The following is a 26,058-nucleotide window of genomic DNA, read 5'->3' on the forward strand; positions in this document are numbered from 1 at the left end:
GAAGGTCAAGGGCTTTGTGACTTGGTTGGTTGGCGTTTGCTTTTCTCTTTCAATACACCACAGAGTACCCTCCCACACCCAAATACTAGAACATAGGGATGCAGGCTTCCTGTATGAGCAAGCTTGACTTCATCATGTTCCATGTTTGGATGTTACCTCAGCAATGGGACCTGCTGGCAGTTTCTGGAGAGCAGCGCTGTGTCTTAGCGGCAGCCTGGGTGGTTTGGAGATTTACATGGGGCACCCTTGACCAACAACTGAATTGAATGCAGCCCAGTCCTGCCACTGGAATCCTTGCCTGGTGAAGGAGATGGCCAGTTGAGACTCCATTACTAGGAGCCATCACTAGGAATGGGGGAGGACACATAAAGGGAGGGCAGGACAAAGAAAACAAGATTTCCCACTAATGTGTTATTACTAAGACAAATACAGATATGAAAATTCAGACCCTGCATCATGCTGACATGACCAAAACCTGGGCTAGGGGTGTTGCTCAAAGATGGTGCTTACTATGCCCTGGGCCTAGGGTGACTGACAGTGAAGGTGATTTTGTGAGTCCACCTGAGACAGCGTGATTGACAGTGAAGCCTCCAAGCAGCAAACTGTACTAATAGTGTTTGAGTTCCTCCCTGTCTGCGGGACTTGAACTAGAGAGTCTGGAGTCTGTGTCTAGACATTAGCTAGGCGTAGGTTTATGGGGAAAGAAAGCAGCACACCAGAAAGGAAGGACAATGATTGCCGTGACTCGGATTCGAATCAAGGTTGCTGCGTCCACAATGATGAGTACTAACCACTATATGATCACGGCCAGCCATGCACTAGATGTTCAGTGCTCACCAGAGTCTCAGTCAAGTACAGCCCTGTTCAGACCGGATGGCTTCCTTCTGACTGGCCTGTCCTGCAGAAGTGATTTCTCCAATGCCTATGCATTGTGAGCTGCACCGAGTAAATGCCTCTGTGCCTTGGTAGGGTGGTGAGGGCAGTCACTTACTGAGAAGTCCATGGGTCATTGCCACTCTTGTAGGTGTGCAGTATTTTCCCCAAGCACGTGATAACCCTCTATGGCTCTTCTCTCCATGGTGGATGGGGTACCTGGAGAGGAGACAAACTGCTCTGGGTTCCTTCTGAAGAACTGGGGAGCAAACCAGCCATCCTGCACCTTCTGCAGATGCTACACACCTGCAGAGGCCAAAACAGTCACTACCAGTCCCTGGACTCCTTAGCAAACAAGACAGAGGCTGGCCGTTTATTGGATTTATTTCGGTGTTTTCACACCAAGTGGTTTTTGAAATAATTTGGTTCTAGGGTTTTATGATTATGAATTACATTTTGATCATTCTGCCATATGTAAATCTTTAGCCAGTGGTGTAAAATTTACCTGTTTAGTTAAATTCAGGTTATTGTGCTTTGGTGACTTGTCCATAATTTTCCTTTGTTAAGAATAGATTCCCACTCTCTCCTTGTCCTAATAAACCAGACAGCAGGTGGAGGTTGTCCACAGGGGTCCCATCTCTTCCCACACCAAATAAAAATTTGCTTTGTTATTTTCCCTCCCAATGGTGATATCTGGAAAGAGCAAGGGCTTCTTACAACAAAAGGAGGATTCATAACTAACTAGACCTCATTATGGCCATGTTAAAGACCTTCCATCTCCGCAGAGCTATAGGAATCATTCACTGCTGGTCTCATCAGACTTTAATCATCTCTAAGGGATCAGACTCCATCATCTCTAAGGGAAATAACTGAGCTGACCAAGCAGCCAGGGCAGCAGCCTTCCAGGCCCAGACTTACCTCAATCACCTCAGGGGGTTCATACAGTACGGCCCACATTCTCACAGTCACCAACTGACACTTGGCCAATTCTGTCCAACCTACGTCAACTCTTCATCCACATAGTCAGGCTCTGTCTACTTTGTCAAAGCTCACCTCTAACACACCCCGGAGAACTTAGAGTTTTCAAAACTATCATTGCTTCTTATAAAATCTATCAAAAGTCAGATTCCAAGTCCAGGTATTGTAGCTTCCCTTTTCACACCCACCAGGAAATGAGCTCCCTTATAGGAAGTGAGTGACAGCCTGATTTTACTCATGTGCCCACAGTCAGATGGGTTAAATATCTCCCGGGTTAGGTAGAGACCATGTCTGGGTGGATTGAAGGGATTCCCATCACTAATAAGAGGGTCCTGACAGTTGCTGAAGTCCTGCTCCAGGAAATTAGTCCCCAGTTTCTAATACCAACCTCGCTTCAGTCGGATAATGGTCAAGAGTTTACCTCCCTGATCTCTCACACTATCTACGGCTCCTAACATTCCCTGGCATTTTCATATCCCATACCATCCTAGGTCCTCAGGGAAGGTAGAATGAACTAAGCATTTCTTAAAAAATGTTCTTTGGCCAGCGGTGGTGGCGCATGCCTTTAATCCCAGCACTCGGGAAGCAGAGGCAGGCAGATCTCTGGGAGTTCGAGGCCAGCCTGGTCTACAAGAGCTAGTTCCAGGACAGGCACCAAAGCTACAGAGGAACCCTGTCTCGAAAAAAAAAATGTTCTTTGTTAAGATGTCACAGGAACTTCTCCTTGACTGGGAAAAGCTTTTGCCTTTGGCTCTTTTCAGGCCACAGGCTCTCCCCAAAAGACCCCTTTCCATCTTGCCCTTTGAACTCATGTATGGGCAACCCCTCCTGACTGCGGGCCTCTCACCTAAATCTTCAGCCATCCCTGCTCACCTGCTCACCCTATTGTTTCATCACCTAGGCTCCCTCTTATGGGACTTTACTCACTACCCTAACCATGCGCCAGCCCTGTCCACCTCCAGTTAACATCGGGGATCAGGTCCTTCTCTCTCCTCCAGACCAACCTCCCTTATCCCTTTCCCCTAAATGGCATGGCCTCTTTAAGGTAATTCTTGTAACTCCCACAGGTGCCAAGCTTGAGGGCCTCCCTTAGTGGATTCCCTAATCTCATCGCAAACCTTTTACTTGTTGAATTTTCTTGGATTGATAAATAACTAGGCTAGCTAAAAGATAAAACAATTATATTTTTTATTTGTTATAGTGGTCAAACTCACGAAACAGGAACAAGAAGTCCAAACTCAGCTGTTCTTCAGGGAACCACAAAGAGTGTGCATCTGAGCCCTGTGGAATTTTTCTCCTGGTCTCAGAAAGTCACAACCTTACTTGTTCCCACCTCTTAAAGATAAATGGTTGACAAAGATTCCCCATCATCTCCCCCTTTGTCTAAATAAGAACTATACAAACCCAATACAAAACTATACACAATATGAACCGATATCAAGTATAAAATTACAACCAACATATACAATATTAAGCAAGGAACACATGATAAATGTTTTAATAAACATTCTATTTTAAAGAGTCTAAGTCTTGCATTGGAAATTGGCTTAACCAAATCATAAGAAGAAGGTGACTAAGACTATGTAATCTTCAACCCCATGGAAGGCCTGAGAAGGGAGATAATGTTACTTGAGTAGGCAGGAAGTGTAATCAAGCAGAATCCAAGCAAGCAGTATATGACAGAGAGATTGGCTACCTGAGCAATCACCCAAAGTCTCATTTGCAATGTTGAAGCAATCAATTTTTGGCTAAGACCAAGCATAACTGACAGACCATTTTCAGAGGTAGAAAAATTTTCAGAGCCGTCTTCCCCTGTCTTGGCAAGCTTTGGCAGTCCTTTTCCTTGTGTCCTGCTTATCCAGTCCAGACATCATGTACCTTGTCAGTGGTTGAGACATGGGCAATTTCTTGCCCAAAGGCCAATTGTGCCAAGAAGAAAACAAACTCCAGGTGGAGTGTCATCGAGGCTCAACATTCTCTCCGGAATAGATTGGTACTGACGTGCTAGTCAGCCAGTTCCACAAAGACCAGAACACACTGAAGTAACCCGCTACCCCAAGATGTGGCCAAGGACCCTAACTTTCTGATGTCCACAAATCAGCAAGAACCACTCTCGATACATGTGATGCCCTATTCTTGCCCATCTGCTGCTCTTAACCCCCTAATTTTTATAGTAAACATAAGGGTGAAATGTTATCATTTCCATCACCCATCATTCTTCCAAAATATCTAGCCACCCCAAGCACTGGCACTTCTGGGTTCCAGAGCCAGGCATGCGCCATCAAGTGTTGTAGCAACTTACATAGTCATCCAGGGCCTCAAACACTGTGTGATCTTGATCTACCCTGCAGAAGTTACAGCTATGTAAGCCAAGTCCCTATGCACATGCGCTAAGCAGTTTCAAAACTGGACTCGTCCACTTCATGTTTTCTTCTCAGCACCAGGTCTCCCCAACCTGCGCATGGGTCTTTTCCTCTCTCTAATAAGTTCTTAAAGTGGGACAATAGAAACAGAAGGAACATTGCCAAACCCTTTCTATGAGGCTACAATTACCTGATACTCAAACCACATAAAGACATCACTAAGAAAGAGAATTACAGACCGATCTCACTCATGAACATTAATTCAAAAATACTCAATAAATACTGGAAAATCGAATCCAGAAACACATCAGAACCATCATCCACCAGCATCAAGTCGGCTTCATCCCAGAGTTGCAGGGATGCTTCAACATACAAAAATCTATCAATGTAATCCACCATATAACATACTCAAAAATGAAAACCACATGATAATTAGATGGACTATTAGATGCAGAAAAAGTTTTCTACAAACTACAACATCCCTTCATGATAAATGTCGTGGAGAGAGCAGGGATACAATGAACAAACCTAAACATAATAAAGGCTATACACAGAAAGCCAACAGCAAACAGCAAACTAAACATAGAGACACTCCCAGCAATTCCTCTGAAATCAAGAACAAGACAAGGTTGTCCACTCTCCCCATATCTATTCAATACAGTTCTTGTGGTCATAGCTAGAGCAATAAGACAACAGAAGGAGACCAAGGGGCTGCAAATCAGGAAAGAAGAAGTCGAACTCTCACTATTTGCTGATGATATGGTAATTGACATAAGTGACCCCAAAAGTTCTACTAAGGAACTTCCACAACTCAAAAATACTTTCAGTAGTGTAGCGGGACAGAAGATTAAGAAAAAAATCAATGGCCCTGCTTTACACAGAGGACAAATGGGCTGAGAGAGAAATCAAAGAAACATCACCCTTCACAATAGCCACAAATAGCAAAAAATGTCTCAGAGAAACTTTAACTAAACAGGTGGAAGACTTGTATAACAAGAACTTTAAATCTTTGAAGAAAGAAAATGAAGAAGACACCAGAAAGTGGAAAGATCTCCCATGCTCTTGGGTAGGCAAAATTAACATAGTAAAAATGATAATCTTACCAAAAAAAACAATCTAGAGTCAATGAAATGCCTATCAAAATCCCAGCAAAATTCTTGACAGACCTCAAAAGAATAGGACTCAACTTCATATGGAAAAGCAAAAGCCCAGGATAGCCAAAACAATCCTGTACAATTAAAGAACTTCTGGAGGCATCACAATCCCTGACTTCAAACTCTACTACAGAGCTACAGTACTGAACACAGCCTGGTATTGGCATAAAAACAGACAGGAGGACCAATGGAACTAAATCTAAAACCTGGATATAAATCCATTCATCTTTAAACAGCTTATTTTTGACAAAGAACAAAAAAAAAATCGAATGTAAAAAAAAGCATATTTAACAACTGGTGCTTAAATAACTGGATATCAACATGTAGAAGAATGAAATAGACCCATATCTTTCTCCATGCACAAAACTCAAGTCCAAATAGATCAAAGACGTCAACATAAAGCCAGACACACTGAACCTGATAGAAGAGAAAGTGAGAAGTACACTTGAATGCATGGGCACAGGAGATCACCTTCGGAATATAACCCCAGCAGCACACACACTGAGAAAACCAATTAATAAATGGGACCTCCTGTAACTGAAAAGTTCCTGTAAAGCCAAGGACATGGTCCACAAGACAAAATGACATCCTATAGAATGGGAAAAGATCATCACCAACCCAACATCAGACAGATGTCTGACCTCCAAAATATATAAAGAACTCAAGAAATTCGGTCATCAAAAGAACAAATGATCCAATAATGTTCTATTCTGGAGAGGTTGTGGGGTAAAGGAAACATTTCTGCATTGCTGGTGGGAGTGAAAGCTGGTACAGCCCCTTTGGAGGAAACAACCTTCCTCAAGACTCAGAAATAAAACTTTTGCGTATATATCCAAAGGAGGCTCAATCGTGCCACAAGGACATGTGCTCAACCATGTTCATAGCTGCTTTGTTTCTCATAGCCAGAACATGGAAACAACCTAAATGCCCCTCGATCAAAGAATGAAAAAGGAAAATGTGGTACATTTACACAAAGGAGTACTATACAGCAGGAAAAATAAAGACAGCTTGAAATTTGCATGCAAATTGATGGAACTAAAAAACGTCATTTTGACTGAGGCAATGTTGCGGGAGGTCCTCCCGCTCCTCCAACCTATAGCTGGTGAGATACCAGCCCATTGGGGCATGGTCTCTTTCTCTCTTTAAAAAAGTGGCCACTTCCCTCTCCTCTCTCTCTTCACTCCCTGCTCCGCCGGCGACTAGACTCCCTTCCTGGTTGCGCAGAGGGCTGACGGTGATATGTAAGTTTTTTCCCCTTTAAATAAATACCACCCTATTAATCCTAATTCCAAACTGGTGTGACATTGTTTATGACTTACGCCTTCAGTTGGCACCCAGCGTTTGGTGTTAGGACCTCTCCTTACCCCGCTCGGCTGCCGGCCGTGAGTTCGGCTTGGTGCGAGACTCCCTTCCTCAGCTGCCACGGCCGGCAGGCGGCCTTGTGGCCTCTGTCTTGGGCTTGGAGCCAGCAGCTTAATAGCAATCATCACGCACTGGCTTTTATTGCTGCAGTTCTTTATATTTTCTCTTTAGACATCTCAGATTGACTTCCAGTCCCCACGCACCCTATCGTATGCCTCCCCACGTGGATTTAAACTCCACAGGCCTGCGTAGTCTCCTCCCGCATGGTTTGCTCTTTTCTGAGTCATTTTTAAATCTCCCTTGCAAGCACAGCTCTTAAGTGGCGCGAACCAGAGCACGCGGTTGCCGAAAGCTGCAACCCCTCAGGGTGACTCTGTCACATGGAGGCATAAGCGGCTTCCAGGTTGCTCTTTTCTACCCCTGGATTCTGGGTTTCTGGTTCTGTCTCTGGAATTGATTTAATTACATTTACTTTGTTGAGCAACTTACATTTTCCAGTTTTTAACAAATTCTAGGCAGACTCTGAAACAGGACCCTGTTTTCATCGTGATTTGGCAACAGCGCCACCTGCTGGATAATAGATAATATGGCAGTTTTCGTTTCCAACGCGAATTTTACTGTTCTGGTTACCAATACAATAGGTTATATCATGCTTGGTTTATATGACTATGGGGATAACTTAATTTACTGGTTACTAGGTTTCAGTATTCTTTTGCATATTCTATCATTTAGGAAGAATATGGCACTCCTAAGAACCATACAATCTTTACTAGAAACACATGCAGGTCAGGAGATTCAGGATTCAAAAGAGACAATAATAAAGACAATAATAAAAAGACTTGAAATGATTGAAGAAATGATTGGAGCTGGTGAACAGAGTAATAAGGCACAAGGACAGGATACAATGCCAACACCAGCTATTAGAACTCGCTTACCCAAGGTTTTAGCGGCATACCCTATACTTAATTCTGACAAAGCATCAACTTCTAAAGGCTCAAAGGGAGTCAGAGAAGCGAGATGGACACCAATAGCAATGAATGATCTAAAAGAAATTAAGCAAGCTATTGTTAATTTTGGCTTGCACTCTGCATATGTAAAGGAAATGATAAGGACTTTGGCTTCTAATGCTAGAGCTACCCCCCATGATTTCCATCAGTTAGTGTCTGCAGTTTTAGATAATGGACCTTCCTTGATGTTTGGAATTTATTTCAGAGAAGAATCCAAACATATGGAACAGCAAGGAAGAACAAAAGGTGTCGAGGTTTCCCAAGATTAAATTCTTGGTGCAGGAGAATATGCTGATCCACAGGTTCAAGCTCTTTATGACGACGAAGTACTGTGTCTATGTCACCAAGCAGCTTTAAATGCTTGGAATAGGATACAAGATCCAGCAAAAAGGGTTGGATCATATACCAGAATTAGGCAGGGACAGAGAGAACCCTTTATTGACTTTTTGCAAAGATTAATTAAGGCTCTGGACATAGGGGTAACAGACCCAGAAGCTAGACAAATACTATTTGAATCTCTAGCTTTTGAGAATGCAAACATAGAATGCAAAAAGATAATTGGGACTTTAAAGTCTAGATCAGCACCTATGGATGAATGGATTCAGCATACGATGAATGTTGAGACGTTTAGCTATAACGATGAATCTTGGGTAGGAGAAGCGATTTCCACAATAATGAGGAGACATCAAACTGTGGTAAATTAGGACATCTGAAAAGGGATTGCAGGTACAGAATTTCTAGGTATAATATCTCCTCTGGGAATGACAAAAATAGGAGACCTAGACCTTCAGGTATATGTAGGAGATGCGGAAATGGCCGACATTGGTCCAACGAATGCAGGTCAACAACAGACAAACAAGGCAACCCGATTCCATCGGGAAACTCCTTGAAGGGCCTCTCGCAGGCCCCCAAGCCAACAGTGGCCCAGGCATCCCCAGTCACAGTGGAGAACATGCCTCACCAAGGAAATTAAAAGCTCCAATTTCTGCTGTAAAAAGTAACACTAGTCTAAATGATGAATTACGTGTGGAGGATGAGTAAAAAAAACCCAGTAGGACAGAGTAAACGTATATTTTGGCAGACTTCTATGAACGATCAAAGACCAAAGCTAAGAGTCTGTATAAATGGCACTTTTATTGAAGGCTTATTAGACTTCAATAAGGTGCGGATGTAAGTATCATTACCCCAGAAACTTGGCATGCAAATTGGCCTCTTCAAGAGGTAGATGTTCAGTTCCTGGGAATTGGAACCCTATCTCGTGTAAAACAAAGCACAAGGTGGGTTGAATGCATAGGGCCCGAAGGACAAATAGGAAGACTAAGGCCATATATAGTCATTATTGCCATAAATTTATGGGGCCGTGACCTGCTACAGCAATGGAATATCCAGATTAACATTCCTGTAGTTCCAGGAACTCATAATTCTGGGAAGGATATGATGAGGTATTATGGAAAAAGGTCACCCGCCATTCAGGATGTACAAGAACATACAGCAAATACCAAACCTTTAGAGGTACCAACAGCCTTACCTTTAAAATGGCTAACTGAGAAGCCAATATGGATCAAACAGTGGCCTCTAGCTGAAGATAAACTACAGGCATTGGAACAGCTGGTGCAAGAGCAACTACATGCTCACTATATTGAAGAATCAACCAGCCCTTGGAATTCTCCTATGTTTGTTGTAAAAAAGAAATCTGGTAAATGGAGAATGGTGACCGATCTAAGAGCTGTCAACAAAATAATTCAACCTATGGGCCCACTACAATCTGGAATTCCTTTGCCTTCTCTGTTACCAAAAGGATGGCCTCTTAGAGTTATTGATTTGAAAGATTGTTTTTTCACTATACCGTTACAAGAAAAGGATAGAGAAAAATTTGCCTTCACAGTGCCTACTTATAATAATTCTCAGCCTAATAGGAGATATCAATGGACTGTCCTCCCACAGCGTATGCTCAATAGTTCTACATTGTGCCAATATTTTGTAAGTAAGCCATTGGAAATAATTCATAAACAATTCCCCAAGTCCATCATTTATCATTACATGGATGACATCTTGTTATCTGATTCAAATAAAGATACTTTAGAAAGGATGTTTGAAGAAGTAAAGAAAGTCTTGCCTAGGTGGGGATTACAAATTGCCCCTGAAAAGATTCAAAGAGGAAATTCTATTAATTACCTAGGTTACAGAATAGGGTTAGAGAAAATTAAATCTCAAAAGGCACAAATTAGGAGAGACCGGTTAAAGACTCTTAATGACTTCCAAAGATTGTTAGAGACATTTCCAGTCTACGACCAGCTGTTGGGATAACACCTGATCTAATAGTTCATTTAAACAAAACCTTAGATGGTGATAAAGATTTGAATAGTCCAAGAAAACTGACAGCTGAAGCAGAAAAGTAACTGACAATGATTGAGGAAAAATTACAGGAGGCACATGTGGATAGGGTGAACCCAAATCTTAGCTGCATCCTAGTCATATTGCCTTCCAGAATTTCTCCTACAGGGATTCTAATGCAGAGGGAAGATATTATTTTAGAGTGGATATTTATACCTAATAAACCAAGTAAAAAATTAAAAACTTATGTGGAAAAAGTCTCTGAATTAATTATAAAAGGTAAGCTGAGACTTCGTCAACTAGCAGGTATAGACCCAGCAGAAATTATAGTGCCTTTTACTACTGAAGAAATAAAAAAGTTATGGGAAGACAATGAACCGTGGCAAAGAGCTTGTGCTAATTTTTTGGGAGAAATTAATAGCAACTATCCCAAAAGTGGTAGACTTAACCTTATAAAAAGAACTTCTTGGATTCTTCCTAGAATTGTACGTGATGCTCCAATAACTGGAGGCCATATGTTCTATACTGATCCAAATAAATCAGGGAAAGCAGGTTACAAGTCGGATGAATTGAGTAAGGTGGAACAAAGCCCTTATAATTCTGTCCAGAGGGCAGAATTATATACCATTCTTATGGTGGTAAGGGATTTTAAAGAACCTCTTAATATAGTTACAGATTCCCAATATGCAGAAAGAGTTATCTTGCATATTGAAACCGCTGAATTTATACCAGATGACACAGAGTTGACTTCATTGTTTATCCAGGTACAAGACATAATCAGGAATAGGCTTTGTCCGATGTACATAACACACATCCGGTCCCATACAGGTCTGCCTGGTCCTCTAGCCCAAGGCAACGCTGAGATTGATCAATTATTGATTGGAAGTGTGTTGCAGGCCTCAGAATTTCATAAGAAGCATCATGTCAATAGTAAAGGCCTAAAGAAAGAATTTTCCATTACTTGGCAACAAGCTAAGGACATTATAAAGAGATGCCCTACTTGTTCTTTCTATAATCAAACACCGTTGCCTGCAGGGAGTAACCCAAAGGGCACTAAGAGAAATGAAATCTGGCAGATGGATGTGTTCCACTTTATGGAATTTGGTAAATTAAAATATGTACACCACACCATAGACATGTATTCAGGTTTTCAATGGGCTACTGCCCTGAGCTCAGAAAAGGCTGATTCAGTAATCACACATTTATTGGAAGTTATGGCCATCATGGGTATACCTGCACAAAGAAAGACAGATAATGGTCCAGCATATGTATCAAAGAAAATGAAACGCTTTTTTGATTATTATAATATAAAACACATTACAGGTATACCAAATAATCCTACAGGTCAGGCAGTTATAGAAAGATCAAATCGTACTATAAAGGATATGCTGAACAAACAGAAAGGGACTGAAAATACCCCCAGAAATAGATTACATAATGCTTTATTAACCTTGAATTTTCTTAACGCTAATGAGAAAGGAATGACAGCAGCAGAAAGACATTGGATAATGGAAAAGTCTGCTGAACTAAATCAACCGATTTATTTCAAAGATGTGCTGACCTCTCAGTGGAAGCCAGGAGATGTGCTACGTTGGGGAAGGGGTTTTGCTCTTGTTTCCACAGGAGAAGAAAAATTGTAGATACCATCAAAATTAATAAAGTTTCGATTTGAAGAGGAGAAACCTCTTGGAAAGGAGAAAAGACAACTCATCCACAATGATGATATTCATACAGGTGGTAAGAAAAACATATAAAATGGGGGCAGGGTTCTGTTCTTATCTCCACAGGAAAACACTTATCTTTGAAAAATTCAAGGGACCCTGGATGTTTGGATACTGACAGATGGAAAAATATTTGCCCAATAGGAAATATCAAGAAAACTGAATGAGTTGTGTAAGTAAAATATATTAAACCATATTTCTAAATTTATAAAGCTGGTTTTGAAGTTGGACTCTGGCTCAGTCCCTCTCCAATTCCAAGCCTGTTAGTAAGAGAAAAACCCAGAGTTTCTGGAGTTTCTGTCTCATATCAAGAGCCATGATATGGGACAGAAAGAAATATGAGTTTAGAAAACATCTTTGCTTTTCTTCATATCTATCATACTTTTCATTGAATATATCTATCATGCATTTCAATGAATATATATATGTCTATATATGTCTATATGATTAATGTTTAAGTTTTTCACAATGAACAATGAGTTTTTCCTGAAGTGACATTTGAAGTTTCCAGGAAGAAGATGGGGCCACATAAGAACAACTCCACCTGGTTGATATGACGTCATGATACTGATAGCACTACTACAAGACCTGCTTTGGGTACCAGCTGCACAAGACAGTTCCAACTTGGTTAGCTGAAATGGTGCACATCTTATACAACATTTTGGCCAGACCTGCACAAAATACTCAGAGACTATTGGCAATTTTAAAAGACATTGATCTTGAAATTTAACCATCATTTTACTTTCACAGGATCCCCCAGAAAGAACGTCGCGCCCATGACAGCTGGAAGTAATTCTAGAGGACGACGTCCCCTCTCCCAGTAAAGTTTGCCCTTGGGTTTAGGGACATCATTTAGGGGTTGATTATAATTAGTATACGATTGAGGGTTGGGGGAGGAATTTCATAAGCTCAGGGATCATTTTGAAAAAAAAAAAGAGGGATGATGGGATAATAGATTTGTAATTGTGAGTTACTGTTTTTAGACAAATATATTGGTATAGATTCTTGTATATTGATACAAAGTTAAATTATATTGACTATTGTATGCATGCATGTTTCTACCTCTGTTTAAAACATTTTTATGTATTGACATATATCGTATTGATATATATATTGTATATATTTGCCATATTGCAGTGTACATTTCTACCTCTGATTAAGATACTTATATAATGTTTGTGTATTGATATATATTTACCTACTGCAATGTATATTTGTATATTGTTTATATTTGGAGGTCATTGTCCTCATTTGTTTCACAGTCATTTATTGTCTTAGTCTTTAAGTTAGATAGATATTGAGAATTATATAGACTAATAGTCATCTAAGTTTGTCATTTAAAATAAGACTAATAAGGTTCTTTAGATATATAGAGATTATACTCAGTATAGATAGATAATCTTCAACTTCTTCAAAGAGCTGTAGAAAATGGCCTTTAATCTAACTCAGAGTTTTGTGGTAGTGAGACACAATTGCTCCTGGCAACACCACTCTATTCCTGAGAGAATGTTGAGCACCAAAGACACTCCACCTGGAGCCTTTCTTTTTGGCAGAACTGGCCTTGGGGCAAAGAAATGCCCGTACCTCAACCACTGACAAAGATACAGAGCGTGCATCAATGGATAAAACAGGACTGTCATATCCTGCCAAGACAGGGTAAGATAATTTTGAAAAGTAGATTGCCTTTGAAAATGGTATGTCAGTTATGTTAGGCCTTAGCCAAAGTTGGTTGCTTCAACGCTGCTAACGTGACTTTGGGTGATTGCCCAGGTAGCTAGTTGTCTCTGTGATTTGTTGCATATTTTGGAAGTTGTTTTACTGAACTTCCTAATTACCCAGGTAACATTATTTCCCTTCTCAGATCTTAGATGGGGTTGAAGACTATATAAATGGAGTTACTTTCTCTCATGACTTGGCCAAGTTATTTATTATACAAGACCTAAGCTACTTAGAATAGGATATTTGTACTTATTGGATATAATTTCATAGTAGGTTTAGAACTCTCTTATTTAAACAAAAGGGGGAGGTGTTGCGGGAGGTCCTCCCGTTCCTCCAGCCTATAGCTGCTGAGATACCAGCCCATTAGGGCGTGGTCTCTTTCTCTTTAAAAAAGCGGCCACTTCCCTCTCCTCTCTGTCTTCACTTCCTGCTCCGCCAGAGACTAGACTCCCTTCCTGGTCGTGCAGAGGGCTGACGGTGATCTGTAAGTTTTTTTCCCCTTTAAATAAATACCACCCTATTAATCATATTTCCAAGCTGGTGTGCCATTGTTTATGACTTACTCCTTCAGGCCCTCCTTTACACAGAGGACAAATGGGCTGAGAGAGAAATCAGAGAAACATCACCCTTCACAATAGCCACAAATAGCATAAAATGTCTCAGAGAAACTTTAACCAAACAGGTGGAAGACTTGTATAACAAGAACTTTAAATCTTTGAAGAAAGAAAATGAAGAAGACACCAGAAAGTGGAAAGATCTCCCATGCTCTTGGGTAGGCAAAATTAACATAGTAAAAATGATAATCTTACCAAAAAAACAATCTAGAGTCAATGAAATGCTTATCAAAATCCCAGCAAAATTCTTGACAGACCACGAAAGAATAGTACTCAACTTCATATAGAAAAGCAAAAACCCCAGGATAGCCAAAACAATCCTGTACAATTAAAGAACTTCTGGAGGCATCACAATCCCTGACTTCAAACTCTACTACAGAGCTACAGTACTGACCACAGCCTGGTATTGGCATAAAAACAGACAGGTTGACCAATGGAACCAAATCTAAGACCTGGATATCAATCCACTCTTCTTTAAACAGCTTATTTTTGACAAAGAACAAAAAAAAATCAAATGTAAAAAAGAGCATATTTAGCAACTGGTGCTTAAATAACTGGATATCAACATGTAGAAGAATGAAATAGACCCATATCTTTCTCCATGCACAAAACTCAAGTCCAAATAGATCAAAGATGTCAACATAAAGCCAGACACACTGAACCTGATAGAAGAGAAAGTGAGAAGTACACTTGAATGCATGGGCACAGGAGATCACCTTCGGAATATAACCCCAGCAGCACACACACTGAGAAAACCAATTAATAAATGGGACCTCCTGTAACTGAAAAGCTCCTGTAAGCAAAGGACATGGTCCACAAGACAAACTGAGAGCCTATAGAATGGGAAAAGATCATCACCAACCCAACATCAGACAGATGTCTGACCTCCAAAATATACCAAGAACTCAAGAAATCGGTCGTCAAAAGAACAAATGATCCAATAATGTTCTATTCTGGAGAGGTTGTGGGGTAAAGGAAACACTTCTGCATTGCTGGTGGGAGTGAAAGCTGGTACAGCCCCTTTGGAGGAAACGACCTTCCTCAAGAACCAGCAATAAAATTTTTGCGTATATATCCAAAGGAGGCTCAATCGTGCCACAAGGACATGTGCTCAACCATGTTCATAGCTGCTTTGTTTCTCATAGCCAGAACATGGAACCAACCTAAATGCCTCTCGATCAAAGAATGAAAAAGGAAAATGTGGTACATTTACACAATGGAGTACTATACTGCAGGAAAAATAAAGACAGCTTGAAATTTGCATGCAAATTGATGGAACTAAAAAACGTCATTTTGAGTGAGGTAACCCAGATCCAGAAAGACAATTATCACACGTATTCACTCATAAGTGGTTTTGAAACATAAACCAAAGAAAACCAGCCTAGAAATCACAACCCCATAGAACTTAGACAACAATGAGGACTCAAAGAGACACATACGTAGATCTAATCTACATGGGAAGTAGAAATAGACAAGATCTCCAGAATAAATTGAAAGCATGGGGACCGTGGGAGAGGGCTGAAGGGAGCTGACCAGAGAATAATGTATTGCTCAATAAAATAAAATAAAATAAAAACTGTTAAAGTGGGTTCCGTTGTTTGGCTGGTGATCCCGTCTTGCACCCAGTAACTTTTCCGTTGTGATGTGTATGTTCATCATTAGTTGAGTATTTCAGCTGAATCATTTTATCCTTCTTTGTACCTGAAGCTACAGATAAATTCTTGTTTCAAAAACATTGTGAAAAGGTTTTGGGACCCAATAAACCTCTCCACCAATGCAATAACCCATAATCAGACCAAGTCAAACTGTATCAGAGAAAGCCCATATTTTTGAATGAGTGCTAACGCTCCCAGTGGCCTTCCAGATCCTCAGAGGGGAGATGAGGAAATAAGAGAGAGAAACCACAAGTTTGTCCCTGGGGGGGGGGCAGTTTAAACACCCTGTGGGAGTGGTCTTGAGCATCTCTATGGAGGGGTCACCCTTTGGCAGGCTTTCTCTGAGGTGAATTCTGAACAGAGGCAACTCCCACAGGAGGGGATTTGAGGTAGAATTTTCCACTCAAACATTCCAGACTTTTTGTGTATATGGATGCCAGGGGCTGAGGTGTGGCCTCAACCCAAACACATTATAGAAGAGAAATTGCTGTGTATGATGCAATGATAAACGGTACGATCATCTGAAAACCTTAAATTGCTGTATTATGTCTGCACGTGGGCTAAAGAGGTTTAAGGGGATCAGGCACGGTGGCACAAAGCTCTTATTGCCATCACTATGTAGACAGACAGTGTCTGGGGTGGGGGTGGGGTCTTATGGAAGGAATGCAGAGAGGCAGAAAAGAACAGAGAGGGAGAGATTTTAAAGGGACATAGAGAGGGCTTGCAGGCAAGGGCTTGCTGTCAGGATTGATCATCCAAGAGCTTGATCCATGGAGCAGGCACAGCAGAAAGAGATCCGACTGCTGCAAACTGTCCGCTGGCCTCCACACGCGAGTCATGGTGCACACACACCTGCCCATCCCACACAAACACAACACAGAAAAAAGCACTTACTTATTTTTGTATGTGTGTTTGTACCTGATTGTATGTGTGCACAACATACATGCAGGAGCCTGAGGAGTCCGAGAGAGGGCAGAGTGGATCCCCTGGACCAGGAACACAGACTCGGGTAACTCCGAATACTATGTCCCAGTTTCATGGTGTTTCTGTAGAAGAGAGCAGAGAAATCCATACATCAAGAGCCTTGTAAAAATGCAGTGGTGGAGACATGAGGTAGTCAGGTTCGAGTGTAGCTGGAGACCTCTGCTGTAGGGCTGGCTCTCTTGCTGCCTGGCTTCTCTGACTTCCTATTGTTAGAAGATAGGGATCTGCCAGTACACAAACCAGCAACAAGGCTGTTAGTACACAGCTGTGAGCAGCCCTTGGCTATTTGTGGGTCACAGAAAATTCAAGATGATTTGTCTCTCGTCCTGCAACACTCCATCCAGCTCTCAGCAAGGAAGAAAGTCCACCAAGCTATCCTCTGGTATGCAAACATCGGGAACTTCTCTCTCAAGCCCTGGGATGGGCAACAACACTCCCCCCTCTCCACTTCCACATCTCCTTTACCTGTATAGCAGGCCAGCTGGTGGCAACCTTACACTAGGGCCAGCCTTCACTCACAGCCTCACTGATGTTCCTAGCATCACTGAGGAAATTTTACATCAAATAGGAAGGAACGTCTTCAAATTCATCCTTACTATCTGCAGCAGGCGGTTAGCAAATAGTTTCCCTTTTTCATATCTGTATGCTAACAAAAGTATTAAAGCATCTTACAATAAAATGGTTTTTAAAAGTCAACTTCTGTACCAAGTTTCTGTGAATTCTTCTCATCCCAGCAAGGCCTGTGAGGGGAGGGGATAGAGAGCAAGGGGGACAGGGAGAGGGAGCCATGGTCAGAGGACAGTATTCAGAGTTAAAGAAGCTGGCCTTCATCATGCTTGCTGGCAAGTCTTTTCATCCACCTTTAAAAAATAAGCCCCACTGCCTTTTCCATTTTGTTTTGTTCTATTTTTGACAGGGTCCCAGGCTGATATAACTTGAATTAATGATCCTCTTGCCTAGGAGCCTGTGTAGAATTACAGAATTTAGCCGACAATCCAGCCTAAGTTTTATTCATGGATAGTAACTCGAGTTACTGTGCTTTCGTGGCTCGTCTCAAACTTTAGAGTTTTCAGTTCTTGGAAATCTGTCCACTTTGGTGTGGTCGTCCCTCCCCCATTTTGTGTCCTCTCTGGTCTAAGTGTTATTCCTGCTGTAAGAGATGTCTTGACTTCAGCAACTCTTAGAAAGGAATACATTTAGCTAGGACTGGCTTACAGATACAGAGGTCCATTATCTTTCTTTTCTTTCTTTCATTTTTTCATGTAAATAGTTTTATTTTTCTATATCTACAGTCAATTAAACATAGTTATGTATCTTCACCAGCAGCTGGGGCGTCCCCGACCTTTGTGTTTCTCGTGGAAATTACTTGGGCTCTGTGCTCTGAAACCAGCTTGATGAGCCCTTTACTAAGCAGCTCCTGAAGGGCTGCCCTGGCCAAGGAACCCTGAACCTTGAGTCTCTCAGGGACCACAGCTGGAGTAATAAGCTTACAGTTAGGAACGTCCTTACAGAGTTTGTCATATGGAGCCTTGTCAAACAGGACTAGATTGTTGAGCCTGCCCTGAACTTTGCCTTTGGACCACTCCTTCGTTTTGGCCTTGCCACCAGACTTATTTACTGGGCCTGTGTCCTTTTGGGCCGACTTTCAGTCATCTTTCTTCTTCTTGCTACCCTTGGGCAGCATGATGGACCTCGGAGAGTGGAAAGGACACTGCAGCCTCCCTAAGATGTCGGGAAAAAGTCAGAGGTAGACAAGAGAAATATATAGCTCAGCAGACTTATTTTGTCATCCCACAAAGAAACAAAGAACACTTTTTATTTTGCTCTTCACACACACCCTGCTTTTTACCTGGTATTTGTTAAGAAAATTGATATTGAAAGAATATATTTAACAAAATTATAGAAGAAAACTTTCCCAGCCTGAAGAAGGATATTTCTACGAAGGTATAAGAAGCTTACAGAACACCAAATAGACTGGATCAAAAAAAAATCTCCTTGCCATATAATAATCAAAACACATAACATACAGAATAAAGAAAGAATATTAAGAGCTGCAAAGGAAAACGGTCAAGTAACATATAAAGGTAACCCTATCAGAATTGAACCTGACTTCTCAATGGAAACCATGAAAGTCAGAAGGTCTTGGATAGATGTGCTGCAGACACAAATAGACCATGGATGCTAGTCCAGACTACTAAACCCAGCAAAGCTTTCTTTCACCATCGATGGATAAAACAAGATATTCCATGACAAAAACAGATTTAAGCAATATGTATGCATAAACCCAGCCCTACAGAAGGGCGATAAAGTACTAGAAAGTACTCAAAGGAAAACCTCAACCCAAGGAAGGAAAAAATACCCACAATCGTACAGACATTTGATAACCATCCACAACACCATTTAAAGAAGGGAAACACACAAACACTAACACCAAAAAAAAAAAAAAATTGAAAAACCAAAAAAAAAAAACCCAAAAACCAGAGTTAACAACCACTGGTCTTTAATATTGCTTTATATCAATGGACTCAATTCACCTATAAAAAGGCACAGGTTAAAAGAATGGATACGAAAAGAGGATCCAACATTCTGCTGTTTATAAGAAAGACACCTTAAACTCAAAGACAGATGCTACCTCAGAGTAAAGACCTGGGAAAAGATTTTCCGATCAAAAGGAACTAAAAAACAAGCGGTATGGGTATCCTAATTCCTAACAAAATTGATTTCACACTAAAATTAATCAGAAGAGATGGAGAAGGACATTTATACTCACAACAGGAACAATTTATCAAGATGAAGTCTCAATCCTGAATATCTATGCCCCTAAAATAAAACACCCACACTCGTAAAAGAAACATTACTAGAACTCAAAGCATATACGAAACCCCACACTCTAATAGTAGGAGATTTCAACACTTCTCTCTCACCAATGGAGGGTCAACCAGACAGAAACTTAACAGAGAAATAAGAGAACTAATAGATGTAAGGAATCAAATGGACTTTAACAGACAGCTATAGAACAGTCCACATAAACAGGACAGAATATACTGTCTTCTCAGTACCTCCTGAAACCTTCTCGAAAATTGATCACATACTCAGTAACAAAGCAAACATCCACAGATACAAGAATATTGGAGTAAACCACCTGTGTCTTATCAGATCACCATGGAGTAATGTTAAAATTTAACAACAATATAACCCCCAGAAAGCCTACAAACTCACGGAAACTGAACAGTCAACTACTGAACCACCCCTAGGTCAAGGAATAAATAAAGAAGTTAAAGTCTTCCTTGAATTCAACGAAAATGAAGACACAATATACCCAAACCTATAAGGGCTTTATGAAAGCAGTGCTAAGAGGAAAGTTCATAGCACTAAGTGTCCACATAAAGAAAACAGAGAAAGCTCACATTACAGACTTAATAGCATACCTGAAAGCTCTAGAATAAAAAGAAGCAGACTTACCCAGGAGTAGTAGAAGACTGGAAATATTTAAACTGAGGGCTGAAATCAACTAAATAGAAACACACACACACACACACACACACACACACACACACACACACAAAACAACCAGTGAAATACAGTGCTGGTTCTTTGAGAAAATCAACAAAACTGACAAACCCCTATCCAAACTAATCAAAAGGCAGAGAGAGAACACTCAAAAAACAAGATCAGAAATGCAAAGGGGGATATAACAACAGACACTGAGGAAATTCAGAGAATCATTAGGTCTTACTACAAAAGCCTGTATCCCACAAAAAAGGGGATTCAAATAAGAAAGAAAGAAGTCAAACTTGCGTTATTTGCAGATGATATGATAGTGTACATAAGTGACCCCAAAAACTCTGCCAGAGAACTCCTACAGTTCATAAATGGCTTCAGTAATGTGGCAGGATACAAGATCAACTAAAAAAAAAATCAATTGCAATCCTATACACAAACGATAAAGAAGCAGAGAGGGAAATCAGAGAAACATCACCTTTAATGATAGCCACAAATAGCAAAAAGTATGTTGGGGTAACACTAACCAAAAGAGTGAAAGATCTACTTGACAGGGACTTTAAGTCTTTGAAGAAAGAAATTGAAGAGGATACCAGAAAATGGAATGATCTCCGATGCTCTTGGATTGGTAGGATCAGCATAGTAAAAATGGCAAGTCTACCAAAGGCAATCTACAGATTCAATGTAATCTCCATCAAAATCCCAACAAAATTCTTCACAGACCTTGAGAGAACAATAATCAACTTATATGGAAAAACTAAAAACACAGGCTTGCCAAAACATTTCTATACAATAAAGGATCATCTGGAGGCATTACCATCCATGACATCAAACACTATTACAGAGCTACAGTAATGAAAACAGCTTTTTATTGGCATAAAAAACAGAGACACTGACCAACGAAATCAATTCACAGACCCCGATATTATTCCAAAAACCTATGAACATCTGATTTTTGAGAAAGAAGTTAAAATTATACAATGGAAGAAAGAAAGCATCTTTAACAAGTGATGCTGGCATAACTGGATGTCAACCCGTAGAAGAATGAAAATAGATCCATACCTATCCCCATGCACAAAACTCAAGTCCAAATGGATTAGAGACCACACTGAAACCGATACAAGAGGAAATGGGAAGTAGCCTGCAATATATGGGCACAGGAGACCACTTCCAACGTATAACCCCAGTAGCACAGTCAATAAGAACAACAATGAATAAATGTTGAAAACTGAAAAGCTTCTGTAAAGCAAAGGACACTGTCATTAAGACAAAAAGGCAACCTACTGAATGGGAGATCTTCACCAACCCCACATCAGACAAAGGTCTGATTTCCAAAATATACAAAGAACTCAAGAAACTAGATATTAAAATTCTATTTAACCCAAATAAAAAATGGGGTACTGAGCTGAACAGAGAATTCTCAAAAGAAGAATTTCAAATGGCCAAAAGATACTTAAGGGCATGTTCAACTTCCTTAGCTATCAGGGAAATGCAAATCAAAACAACTTACACCTGTCAGAATGGCTAAAATCAAAACCACCAATGGTAGCCTATGTTGTTGAGGATGTGGAGTAAGGAAAACACTCATCCATTGCTGGTAGGAATGCAAACTTGTGCAAACACTTTGGAAATCAATGTAGCAGTTTCTCAGAAAGTTGGGAGTCAACCTACCTCAGGATCCAGCAATACCACTCTTGGGAATATACCCAAGAATGCCCAATCATACTACAAAAGAATCTGTTCAACTGTGTTCATAGCAGCATTATTTGTAATAGCCAGAACCTGGAAACAACCTAGATGCCCCTCAATGGAAGAATGGATTCAGAAAGTGTGGCACATATACACATTAGAGTACTACTCAGTGGTTAAAAAAAATGACACCTTGAATTTTTCATGCAAATGGATGGAAATAGAAAACACTCTCCTGATTGAGATAACCCAGTCCCCAAATATGAATATGGTATGTCCTCACTCATTAGTGGATTCTAGCCATAAACAAAGGACATTGAGCCTATAGTTCATGACCAGTAGATTCTAGTTATAAACAAAGGACATTGAGCCTATAGATCATGATCCTACAGAAGTTAAAAAATAAGGTGAACCCACAAAAAACACATATAGATCCACCTGGAAATTGGAAGCAGACAAGATTGCCAGGCAAAAGTTGGGAGCATGGGGGTGTGAGTGGGGTGGGTGGGAGGAGAGAGGGTTAGAGAGAAGGGAGAAGGAGAAGGTTGGGGACAGCTTGGGAGAGTGGGATGGTTGAGATGGAGGAAGGACATATATGGGAGCAGGGAAGGGGATATCTTAATTGAGGAAGCCATTTTGGGTTTGGCAAGAGGCTTGGCTCTTGAGGGTTTCCCAGGAGTCCACATGGATGACCCCAGCTAGGACCCTGGGCAGTGGAGGAGAGGGTGCCTCAACTGGCGTTGTCCTGTAGGCAGACTAATGACTATCTTAATATGACCATAGAACTTTCGTCCAGAGACCGATGGAGATAGAGAGAGAGACCCGGTCTCCGTGGTGCACAGCCCCCAATCCCACCCCCAGGCCACCCCCCCCCCCCATGGTTCCCTCTCCACTCCGGGTCAAGTTCGTCCATCTCCCTCCTGTCCTGACTCCCTGAGCACTGGCACCTCACTTGCTGCCTTTCCCACTGGTGCCCCGCTGAGGTTCCAGCACACACCTGGGGCGACCACCCCTCGCGTGTCAGTTGCCGGGGTGTGTAAAAAACCCGACCCTAACGCTTACTTGGGCTCCTTTGCAGCGTCCTGATGGTCGGCCGGAACGCTACTCCACAGGTGTGGAATCCTAGACGGCCCCGACCCCCGGTGGCGTAGGGGTCAAAGTGTCCTGGATGCTCCGGGTTCATAAAGTTCACGCGAGATCTGGAAGCGGCCATGGGGCCGGCAGGGAGCCCGGCAGGTTGCCTTCGCTTGGCCTCGACAAAGTGGACATCACAGGTGTGACTGCCATGGTGATGTCTGGCTCACCAAGGAGACCGGGTTTGATCTTTTTAAGGACTCTGTGGAGCAATCGTTTAGTGTGTTATGCTATTAATCGAGAGGTCGAGCCCTCCCAGACGCCACAATTTTTAGGCTTTTAACAAACAGCTTTCTAAATTTACAGTCCTTGTGTGGTGACTTGGCAAATGGAAATTCCCCTACTTCCCTAAATACTGGAAACCCAGTAAATAAAAAGATAAGAAAAACCCCCTATGGACTTAAGGTACCTAAGGCCTTACCTTTCTGTCACACCCTGTCTATTTATGGCCTGTCCTGCGGCAGGGTAATCAATGAAGGCAATTTTTATTTTGGATGGTAGGGTGGGGATGAGGACACCTGTGAAAACCCCCACCTTCTGTCTTTGGCCTATTTGGGGATGAAAAGAATGGGAATATCTTTTTTTTTCTTTTGTTTTCGAGACAGGGTTTCTCTGTGGCTTTGGAGCATGTCCTGGAACTAGCTCTAGTAGACCAGGCTGGCCTTGAACTCACAGATCTGCCTGCCACTGCCTCCCTAGTGCTGGGATTAAAGGCATGAAACAGCACCACCCGGCGGGAATCCGTTGTTAATAAAAGAAAATTATGAAAAACAAGTCACTAAAGCAAGGAAACGAACCAGATTTTAATAAAACGGGTAAACTTTACACTACCAGCTAAAGATATGCATATGACAAGGGAACCGACAACATAATTCGTAATCAAAAACCCTAGAACAGATTTATTTCAAAAATCATGTGCTGTGGAAACAAAAAAATAAACCACAGAAACAGGCAGGCCAAGACTTGTTTAGTAAGGAGTCCAGGGACTGGCAGTGACGGCATTAGACACTGTAGACGGGGGCGTCTAGGGAAGGCTCTGGACAGCTGGTTTGCTCCCCAGCTTTTTGGGAGGACCCCAGAGCAGCTGTTCCCCTCCCCACCTGCCACAGCCAACACAGAGAAGAGGGCAATGGAGGGCCATCAGGTGCTGGAGGAAATACTGCACCTGCAAGAGTGGCAGCGCCCCACCGACTTCACAGTTAGCGACTGTCCTCACCACCCAAACATGGCACAGACGCGAGCACTTGGCAGCATCATAAGCCCAGCAGCTTTGGAGAAATCACTTCTGCAGGACAGGCCGGTTGAAGGAAGCCTCGGAAACCGGTCCGGGCCAGGATGAGTTTTACTGAGGCTTGTGTGAGCACCCACTTTAGGGCTCATTGCTTGGCATGTCGTACTCTGTGTTGTGGTCTGAGCAACCATGGTTCGAATCCGAGTCATGGGAATTATCGTCCTTCCTGTCTGGTCTGGAATGCTGCTTTCTTGCTCCCATGCACCGAAGCCTTGCTAATGTCTTGACACAGACTCCAGCATCCCTAGTTCAACTCCCACTGACATGGAGGAACTCAAACACTATTAGTACAGTTTGCTGCTTGGAGTCTTCACTGTCAGTCACGCTGTCTCAGGTGGACTCACAAAATCACCTTCACTGTCAATCAGCCTAGGCCCAGGGCGTAGTAAGCACCATCTTTGAGCAACACCCCTAGCCCAGGTTTTGGTCATGTCAGCATGATGCAGGGTTTGAATGTTCCTATCTGGTATTAGTCTTAGTAATAACACATTAGTGGGAAATCTCGTTTTCTATATCCTGCCCTCCCTTTATGTGTCCTCCCCCCATTCCTAGTGATGGCTCCTAGTAATGGAGTCTCAACTGGCCATCTCCTTCACCAGGCAAGGATTCCAGTGGAAGAACTGGGCTGCATTCTATTCAGTTGTTGGTCAAGGGTGCCCCATGGAAATCTCCAAACCACCCAGGCTGCTGCTAAGACACAGGGCTGCTCTCCAGAAACTGCCAGCGGGTCCCATTGCTGAGGTAACATCCACACATGGAACATGGGGAAGTCAAGCTTAGTCATACAGGAATCCTGCATCCTACCTTCTAGTCTCTATAGAAAAAGAAAAGCAGACACCAACCAACCCATTCACAAAACCATTGACCTACAAAATGTCCTGCCTACAAAATAAGAAGGGTAATCGGGGCACAGAACTTGTGTGAATAGCCAACCAGTGTCTGATTTGACTTAAGGCCCTCTCCACAAGAAGGAACCCACATCCAGCACTTGCTTGTGTAGCCAAGAACCAGAGTAGATATTGTATATATATATATATATATATATATATATATATATATGATAGAGAGATAAAAAGATATGAAAGACCTGGATAAATTCAGAACCCTCTAGCAGAAAAAATAGAGCCAAAAATCTAAGCATGGAGAGAAGAATCAAAAAATCTAGATTAACCGTTTCAGTGAAGATAAAGTTAGATTATATTCTTGAGAAACAGGGAGTTACCCCCTTGTGATTATCGCTGGTATTTTCAGAATTTTTCAATGACCACTGTTATTTTTGGAATTTTCCAATGACGCCCTCTCTATCCCTTTTGGATAGTTTCTTCCCTTAAATACTCCTTCTCCCAGTTACTCGGGGTCAAACTCTCTACCCCTGCATGGGAAATGAGTTTTGGCCCCAGTGCACTGGTTCCTGTCCTGTGAATAAACCTCGTGTGATTGCAGCAAGGACGGTCTCTCGTGAGTTCCTGGGGGGTCGTGTTATCCTGAGACTTGAGAGTTTCCATGCTCTAGAGGTCTTTCAGATAGATAGATAGTTAGAGAGATAGTAGATAGCCCAGTAGTAGGCAGTCCAGAGACTTAGGATAAAATCAAACACTACTAGTTTATAAAAAAAATATTTTACCCTATGTCTCTGGGTACCTACTACTGGGCTATCATCTATCTATCTATCTATCTAT

This window comes from Microtus oregoni, unplaced genomic scaffold (genome assembly GCF_018167655.1).
Source record: "Microtus oregoni isolate MIOR12 unplaced genomic scaffold, Mior012 000054F_ref0000373, whole genome shotgun sequence".
Taxonomy (NCBI): Eukaryota; Metazoa; Chordata; class Mammalia; order Rodentia; family Cricetidae; genus Microtus; species Microtus oregoni.